Source organism: Phocoena sinus, chromosome 8 (genome assembly GCF_008692025.1).
Source record: "Phocoena sinus isolate mPhoSin1 chromosome 8, mPhoSin1.pri, whole genome shotgun sequence".
In the NCBI taxonomy this organism is placed as follows: domain Eukaryota; kingdom Metazoa; phylum Chordata; class Mammalia; order Artiodactyla; family Phocoenidae; genus Phocoena; species Phocoena sinus.
In genome coordinates this window covers 100,230,832-100,240,173 of record NC_045770.1, presented here as the reverse complement: position 1 = coordinate 100,240,173, position 9,342 = coordinate 100,230,832, and the positions used below count along the sequence as shown (strand labels likewise).

At 45.2% G+C, this 9,342-nt stretch overlaps 1 protein-coding gene across 3 annotated transcripts in view; it reads left to right on the top strand.

The window, feature by feature from the left end:
- The first annotated feature begins 237 nt into the window (after positions 1-237).
- Positions 238-9,342, top strand: part of VPS37C (VPS37C subunit of ESCRT-I) — a 29,843-nt gene continuing 20,738 nt past the window's right edge. Inside the window, exons 1-2 of one of the 3 annotated variants that reach the window (XM_032641399.1) lie at positions 293-352; positions 1,618-1,707. The gene's annotated coding sequence lies outside the window, so the exon portion shown is untranslated. Of the gene's footprint in view, positions 353-1,613; positions 1,708-9,342 lie in introns of all 3 variants that reach the window. The other 2 variants (XM_032641398.1, XM_032641397.1) reach the window with 2 other exon arrangements.

The following is a 9,342-nucleotide window of genomic DNA, read 5'->3' as shown; positions in this document are numbered from 1 at the left end:
GTTCCGCCCAATGGGCGGTGTCCCTTCTGGGGGAGGGGCAATGGCCTGCGCGGGGCGGGCTCCACCGTGCGCTAGAGGGATCTCTTGGGCCTTCCCGTGGGTGTGGTCCCGGCTGGCAGCTGGAGTGTGTGTGGGGGGGACGGGAGGACGGTGTCGGGGTGAATCAGAGGCCCCCGGCGCGCACAACGTGCTGCGGGATGAGTGGCGTGGGCCCCAGCTCCTAGCGCCCGGACGTTGGAGGGGGGGGTCACATCCGGCGGGAGGGGGCGGGCCTCGTGGACCCCGGAAGTGTGGGCTCCGGCTCCGATTTAACCCGCGACGGCGGTGGCGGCGACTGCGGCGGTAGGGGTAGGTGAGAGGGGCCCGGGTAGGGGCAAGGACGGGGATGGGGGCGGCGCTGGCAGTTGCTCCCGGCGCGCCTCCGCCTGCTCGCCTCACCTTGGCAGAGGCTGGTGATTGGGCGCGAGGGGCGCGTGACTCCAGCGGAGGGCCGGCGCCCCTGCCCCTCGCAGTGGGAGGGCGGGAAGGAGGGAGGCATTGCCCGAGCTCCCTGCGCAGGTCGCGCCTCCAGCACCCCACCCCCTCACCGCCACCTTTCACCCTCCACCCCCTACTTGAGCGTCCTGCTGGTCACACATTTGGTGACGTTAGAGCCAGTTTGCCCATTGTATAGGCGGGGAAAGAAGCCTAAGGATGGGGTTTGACTTGCCAGAGGGAGTCCAGCGGCAGAATGGGGTCTGAGGGACGCTCTAGTCTTTTAACTCTCAGGGCTATGCCCTTTCTCCAGGGCAGTGAGGTTGTGGCTTTTCAGCCTTGATTCTGTTCTTATCCTTTATTCTGGACCCGGACTTGGGCTGCCCAGCATCACTGACCACTCCTTATTTATGGGCCTGCTGGGTACAAAGGTCATTGGTGTTTGTGAATCTCCAGTGTGTGCCTGTTTCCTCCTGAATTTAGAGAGCAGTGGTGTGTGTGTGTGTGTGTGTGTGTGTGTGTGTGTGTGTGTGTTACTGGCAGAGTTGACTACACACCTCAGGGTTTCAGTCCCTGAGACTAGTCAGTGCTTTCTCAGCCACACAATGTCTGGGCTCACTCACCCTTGGGAACGTCCACTCTTAGCTCTGGAAACTTCAAAAACTCACTTCCCTTCACTTCAGCAATATCCCAGTAGTACTGTTGCTGACTCAGGCCTTTTCCATTCTCTTCATTGGCTCCCTGCCTCTTACCCAGGAGTCCCATTTCCTACTGCTGTACCCAAGATGCTGCCACCTGACTGTCAGGCTGTGACTGTCAGCCCTAGAGCTGGAAGTGGTGGTGACCAAGGGATTTGGAAAGGAAAGACTTTCTTTGGCTATTGTCCAAAGCTGCGACCCTGGACAGGCCTGAACTCTGGTTCTGGATGGGAGTGAGGACTTGGAGTGAAATACTGGACCCTAAAGTGAGAGTTCTTGGCAGTCATAATGTCCAGAAAAGCTTTTCTCCTAGATTATCTGAGAAATCTGGCTTGGTGCCTTTGTAGTTTCTGTTAGGTAGAAATTTTTCTTTGTAGATTTCATCTGGGCTGCTTCTGATGGCTGTGTTTTGTTGTTGTTGTTTGTTTGTTTGTTTTTAAGGTAGCAAAATGTCTGATTTCTTGCTTGGCTGCCATGTGCTATTGGCAGTGTTCTGGGGGCTTTGTGAACATACTGGATTCTGGGAGCACTCAAGGTAGGTGATGAGCCCATTTTGCAGATGAAGTAAGTGGATAGTAGAGATGTTAGGTAGGGTGCTACAGCCAGTAAATGGCCAAGTTGGGATTTTTAACCCATCAGTCTTATTTCCAAGCAGATGTATTTGCTGGATGTTAAGAATCATCTGTGATGCTTGTTAGAGATACAGAGCCTCACCTCTGGATATTCTTGCTTAGATTCTGGAGAGAGACCCAGGAGTTTGTGTGTTTTTTTTTTTTTTTTTTTTTGCGGTACGCGGGCCTCTTACCGCTGTGGCCTCTCCCGCCGCGGAGCACAGGCTCCGGACGCACAGGCCCAGCGGCCATGGCCCACGGGCCCAGCTGCTCCGCGGCATGTGGGATCTTGCCGGACCGGGGCACGAACCTGCGTCCCCTGCATCGGCAGGCGGACTCCCAACCACTGCGCCACCAGGGAAGCCCAGGAGTTTGTATTTTTAACACTTGCACTGGGTGATTCTTACTGTAAGGCAAGTTTGGGAAGCACTGCCTTAAGGAGTTTGTAGATTTGCTGAGCTTGGAAGTGAAATTATTTCTAAGGCTTCTTGTTATTTTTTTGCTTATTGCTGTATAATTTGCTAATCTGCCGTTAAAAGGGCATTGGGGTAGCTAGCTGTATGAATCACCTCTTGAACACTGTTGGCCGGTCCTAGTAGGGTTTTTCCAGACTGACCTAATCAGATCAGCAAAGACCTTGTTTTAATCCGATTGGATCTCTGTTCGGAAATTCTTTTAGCTTCTCCTCACAGTCTGGAGTTTTCAGAAGGTTCCAGTTCATTCCTGGATAGTTGCCCCTTGACAGAGAGATCTCTGTAAAGGCAAAGGTCTGTGAGGTTTTGGGAGCTTTAAAGGCATGTTTATTTAGCAGGTGTTTCCTCCACTGCATTTCTCTCCCCTTTCACTGGTTTATGTCAAAGGCTTGAGCAAATACCAAACAGCTTTGTTTATTGTGATTTAGCTGGGGCTGACAAGTGGAGTCCCTGGGGCTTAGGATGGGCCAGACAGGGGAGGAGAGGGGACACTGAACCATGGAAGCCAAACAGATAAACCAGGTCAGTTATGCCTAGCCGTGAAGACATGTTAAGTACTGCTAATTTATCTGCTCCCTCCTGGGCAGAATTAGAAGTAGTGAAAGAGGGAAAGTCAGCATTATGCTGTTACTTTATTCTTCTTCTGTCCAGTGAACATTGATTTCTAATTTAATTTCTTTGTAAACAGAGGATGTACTTTGTATGCTTTGAACCGTTTTAATTTACTGTTCCATATATAAACATTTTGGGGTGTTATGTTCTTTTGATGAATTGACCTCCTTTATCATGAAATGACCCTTTTAATCCCTGATAGTGTTCTTTGCTCTGAAATCTACTTTGTCTTGTTTTAATATAGCCAATCCAACTTAAAAAAAATGTAGTGCTAATGGATTGATATCCAGAATATTTGAAGAATTCCCACAACAGTGAAAATACAAACAACCTGATTAAAGTGGGCAAAGGACTTGAATAGACATTTCTCCAAAGAAGGTATACAGATGGCCAGTAAGCACAAGAAGATACTCAACATCACTAGTCATTAGGGAAATGTGAGCCAAAATGACAATGAAATACCACTTCACACCCATTAGAATAACTCTTGTTAAAAAAAACCAAAGAACACCAGAGGTATTGGCAAAGATGTGGAGAAATTGGAACCCTTATTTGTATTACTGGTGGGAATGTAAAGTGTGCAGCTGCTGTGGAAAACAGTATGGCAATTCCTCAAAAAATTAAAGATAGAATTACCGTATGATCTAGCAATTCCAATTCTGGGTATATACCCTAAAGAAGTATAAGCAGAGACTCAAACATATATTTGTACACCAATGTTTCTGGCAGCATTATTCACAATAACCAAAAGGTAGAAGCAACCCAAGGGTCCACTGACAGATGAATGGATAAACAAAATGTGATACATGCATACAATAGAATATTATTCAGCTTTAAAAAGGAAGGAAAATTTTAACAACATGGATGAAACTTGAAGAAATAATGCTACGTGAAACAAATCAGTCACAAAAGCATAAATATTGCATGATTCCTCTTATATAAGGTTCCTAGAGTAGTTAAATTTATAGAGACAGGAAGAGTGATGGTTGCCCAAGGCTGGGGGAAGGGAGGAATGGAAGTTAATGTTTAATGGGTACAAAGTTTCAGTCTGGGATAATGAAAAAGTTCTGGAGGTAGATGGTGGTGATGGTTGTACAACAGTGTGAAAGTGTTTAATGTCACAAAACTGTACACTTAAAATGTTTAAAATGGTAAATTTTATGTATGTTTTACCACAATTAAATTGATAGGGATTTAAAAAAATTAGTGCGGTATATCTCTTTACATCTATTTACTTTTGGACTATTTGGTCTTTATTTTTAAGGTGGGTTTCTTGTAGGCAGCATATAGATGAGTTTTGCATTTTGTGAAATCCAGTCTTAAAAATTCTGCCTTTTAATTGGGATGTTTAGACCATTTACATTTAATGTGATTATTAGTGTAGTTGGGTTTAACTCTCAAGGTCCTTCTACTCCACCGTCTTGCTCCAGGTAATATGTTTTAATTTAACATGAGCGTGTCACTTGGGCTGTTTCCTTTGCAATTCCCTCTGACAGCTGTGCTCTGAGTCCAAGATGTGCTCTGAGTCTACTTGTTGGGTAGACATCCTGTCAGAGGTTCCTCGGTGGGGTGCAGTGCCTGAGGGGCAGGCCTTGAATCTGAGACACATGGGGTGCTGGGCGCTGGGCCCTGGTGGGCTCCATCTCTGCTCTAGAGCGCAGTGTATGGGGGATCTGCTTGCATCCGGGGCCCAGGTTACGTCTCCTACCCAGGTTTGCATCTAAAGGGTTAACGACTCTAGCTGGGTTTAACTTTATCATCTTGCTGCTTGTTTTCAATCTGTTCCATGTTCTTTCTTCCCATGTCCCTTTTTTCCTGACCTCCCTGGGACTGAGCTGTTTTTATGATTCCATTTTATTTCCTTTGTTAGTTTATTAGCTGTAACTGTAACTGTTTTTTTAAGTGGTTGCTTGGGAATTCCCTGGCGGTCCAGTGGTTAGGACTCGGCACTTTCACTGCTGTGACTTGGGTTCAATCCCTGGACGGGGAACTAAGATCTGGCAAGCTGTGTGCAGCCAAAAAAATAAATAAATAAAAAGAAAAGAAAAAGAAAAAGAGTGGTTGCTTTAAGATTTGTAGTGCGCGTCTTTTTTTTTCCTTTATTGCGCTTCACGTTATTGCACTTTGCAGATACTGTGTTTTTTTTTTTTAAATAAATTAGAGGTCTATGGCAATCCCACATCAAACAAATCTGTTGGCACCACTTTTCCAACAGCTTTTGCTCACTCACTTCATGTCTCTGTGTCACATTTCAGTAGTTCTCGCAATATTTCAAAGTTTTCCATTTTTATTATATTTGTCATGGTGATCTGTGATCAGTGATTTTTGATGTTACTACTGCAAAAGATTATGACTCACTGAAGGCTCAGATGATGGTTAGCATTTTTTTAGCAATAAAGCATTTTTAATTAAAATTATCTATTTGTTATATAATATCGGCCGCTATTCTTGATCACTTCAGGCAGGAGAGGAATTCTTTTTCTTTTAACGTCTTTATTGGAGTATAATTGCTTTACAATGGTGTGTTAGTTTCTGCTGTATAACAAAGTGAATCTGCTATATGTATATATATATCCCCATATCTCTTCCCTCTTGCATCTCCCTCCCACATAGTATGCATCTTTGACCTGTCACAGTCTATCATCAAGTGATCTTGTACAGCACTTTACACTAACAATAGTATACTCTCATTTCCTCCCTCCTGGCCTTTATGCTGTTGTTGTCACACGTTTCACTTCTATGTGTGTTATAAATCCTGCAATACATTATTACTGTTTTTGCTTTAAACAGTGAATTATTTTGTAAAGAGGTTAAAAAGAAAGGAAAAGCTCTTTTATATTTACTTTTTAATATATATTACAGTTTATCATTTCCAGTGCTCTTTATTCCTCTCTGTAGATCCAGATTTCCACTTCGTTTTACATTCCTTCTGGATTGAGGACTTTTAAAAAACATTTCTTATTCTTCTGGTCTGTTGGTAATGAATTCTTTTAGCTTTTGGATGTCTGAGAAAGTCTTTATTTTGTCTTTGTTTTTGAAAGATATTTTTCCTGAATATAGAATTCTAAGTCAGTTATTTTTCTTTCAGCATTCTAAGATGTGGTTCCAGTGTCTTCTGTCTTACATTGTTCTATGAGTATTCTGCTGTTGTTCTTATTTTTTTTTTTTTCTTCTATTCTTATGTGTCTTTTTTCCTTATGGCTACTTTTCTTTTATTACTGGTTTTAAACAATTTAATTATGATGTGCCCTGGTGTAGTTTTCATATTTCTTGTGCTTGGGTTAATTGAGTTTTTGGATCTGTGGGTTTAAAACTTTCATCAAATTTGAAAACTTTTCAGCTAGTAATTCGTCAGGTATTTTCTCTATTCTCTTCTCTCTCTCTTCTTTGGGGACTCCAGTTACATGTATTTTAGGATGCTTAAAGTTGCTCCACAGCTCTCTGATTCTCAATTTATTTTTTCCCCATCTCTTTTTTTTTTTTTTTTAAATTTGTGGTTTGTTTTGCGTAGTTTCTATTGCTCTGTATTTAAGTTCACTGATCTTTTCTTCTTTAGTGTCTAATCTGGTTATTTCCATCTGGTATACTTTTTATCTCAGACATTTGTAGTTTCCATTTCTAGAAGTTTGATTTGGGTCTTTTTTATATTTTCTATGTCTCAACTTAACATTCTCAATCTTCTTTAGCATCTTGAATATATGGAATATGGTTGTAGTAACCATTTTAGTGTCCGTGTCTGCTAATTTTCTTATCTGTATTTTTGAGTCTGTTTTACTGATTGATTTTTTTCCTCATTATGGATCATATTTTCTTCTTCGTATGTCTGGTAATTTTTGATTGGATGTCAGATGTTGTGAATTTTACCCTGTTGGGTGCTGAATATTTTTACATTTTTATAAATATTCTTGGCATTGTTTTGGGACACTGTTAAGTTACTTGGAAACAGTTTGATCCTTTGATGCCTCACTGTTAAGCTTTGTTAGCTGGGACCAGACCAGCCTTTAGACCAGGGTTAATTTTACCCACTACCAAGGCACTACCCTTTTCAGTGCTCTACTGATGTCCTGTGAGTTAGGAGGTATTTCCACTCTGGTGAGTGGGGACACAGATTAGTCTTGGCTCAGTTTGAGGCCCAAGGATTGTTCCCTGTAATCCTGACCAGTACTGTAAACACTCAGAAGAAAACTGGAGGGGGACTCCCTGCAGATTTCCAGAGTTCACGGTGTAGCTCTCTCCTCTCTGGTATTTGACCCTGTGAACTCTGGCTACCTTGGCCTCCCTAGATTCCCAACTCTCTCTTCCCAACTTGAGGAGACTGTCAAGCTCTGCCTTGGGTACCCCCTCCTTGTGCCATGGCCTGAAAACTCTCTCTAGACAGTAAGTTGGGGCAATTGTAGAGCTCACCTCATTTGCTCCCTGCTTCCGTCCCCCGCTGCCACCCAGGAACCCGTCCTCTGCTGCCAGATATCCAGCGTCTGAAAACTGTTGTTTCGTTTATCTTTTCTCGTTTGTAGTTGTTTGAGGCAGGAGAGTAAATCTGGTCCCTGTTCCTCTAAGTTTGCCAAAAAGTGGAGGTTCCCGTGCAGTCAGCACTTGCTGAGCACCTTGTGTGTGCTAGGCATTGACCTCGGTGCTGGGATGCAGACATGAGTGAGACATGCACTGGGCCCTTGGGGAGCTCCCAGTCTTGCTGGAGAAACATGCTGATTCCTAGGTAGTAATTGCTGTGTGGTACTTACAGGGCACAATGGGAGGGCAGGACGAAGTCTTTGGGAGAAGGAGCAAGGAATGCTTCCCAGAGAGCTGACGGTGAAGGATCAGCAGGCATTTTCAAATTAGAGAAGGTGTAGGAAAGAAACTTTAGGCCGAGGGAATTGTAAGAGCAAAGGCAGGGCAGCAGAGCTGGGAACTCCCAGAGGGCAGGATCCTTGTTGTATTGCTCTTTATAGATGTGGAATACTTGTCAGGTGATTGGAAGCATGTTGTTTGTTCTGGGAATAGGTAGAACAGAGAGTCAGGATGAAGTCTGCAGCCTATGGAGGAGAGGAGAGAGGTCTAGCTGCAAGGAGAGGCTCGGGGTCTGCTGGTGCAGGGCCTTGTAGGCCAGGCCAAGGAGCACAAGATTTTGAACATGATCCTAAACACTGGGTTTTTTTGTTTGTTTGTTTGTTTTTGTTTTTTGGCTTCACCAGGTCTTAGTTGCAGCACGCGGGATCTTTCGTTGCAGCATGGGCTCTTTGTTGGGGCGCGCGGGCTCCTCTTTAGTTGTGGTGCGTGGGCTCCAGAGCACATAGGCTCTGTAGTTGAGACATGTGAGCTCAGTTGCGGTGCGTGGGCTTGGTTGCCCGGTGGCATGTGGGATCTTAGTTCCCCGACCAGGAATTGGACCCGTGTCCCCTGCATTGGAAGGTGGATTCTTAACCACTGGACCGCCAGTGAAGTCCCAAACACTGGGTTTTTTTAAAAAAAGTTTCCAGCAGGGTGCAAGAGCTCTGATCGACTGCGTTCTCTGGAGATTACTGGGGGATGTGGAAGAGGGCTGGAGAGGGCTGAGTCTGCTAGAACCAGGCAGGCAGCTGCTGGGGAGGTTGGCTTGTGGTGGACGTTCTGCACCAGGATGGAAACGAGTCCAGAGCTGAGTGCGGCGGCTGGTACGGCATTGCCACCTCTAGCCTGTTTGACGATACCTTTGTATAGATTCCTGCCTGAGTCCAGAGTAGATCTGAGGAGGCTCAGGCCTGGTTTCTCTTTTTCTGTGGCTACACTGTTGCCCCCAACACACCTGCCTGCCTCTGCTGGAACCAGAAGTTCGTAGGGTCAGGCATCGCTGGCAGGGGTAGGGTCCGGAGCTGCCCCACTTTATACTAGCCTAGGATGGCCCCAGATCAGCTAGAAAGTAGTGTCTCATCATCTCGGACTTTGAACAGACACGCTTGAGTGACCCCGTACAGACTCCTGTTATTTGTCCTGCGTGTGTCTTTGGCTTGACCTTAATCTTGATCCTTCCTTAAGGATGGTTGAACCTATGTGGTCAGCTTGATCTGCGGATTAGAAAGTGTGAGGTGGGGTGGAGGACTGACAGCTGCAGTGTGAGATCCCTTCTGAGTCACCTCGACAGTTGGGACGGAGGAGAAACAGGTGGAAGTTCAGTGGGAAGAAGCTGAGGATGGTTTTCTTTTCAAGTCAGAGCCAGGGACCGGACAACGAGGACGCTTCTCTAAGTGGCTGGGTTGTGCTTTACTGTCAGGAAGTTTCAGGAACGGGCTGCTGGTTAGATGACCTGTTTCTTGGCCATCGTCTTGATTGAAGCTGGATGCTGTTGATCATAGTTATGTCCAGCCATCTGAGTTCCGTCGCTCTGTTGACTGATGTGCTCTCTGGAGGAATCTTAAGTTTTCTCTCCTTAGTGTCCACGTGGGAGGGGCTTGAGTTGCAGAGGTAGGAATGGGCTGAGTGTGTGCGCTTAGCCATGGT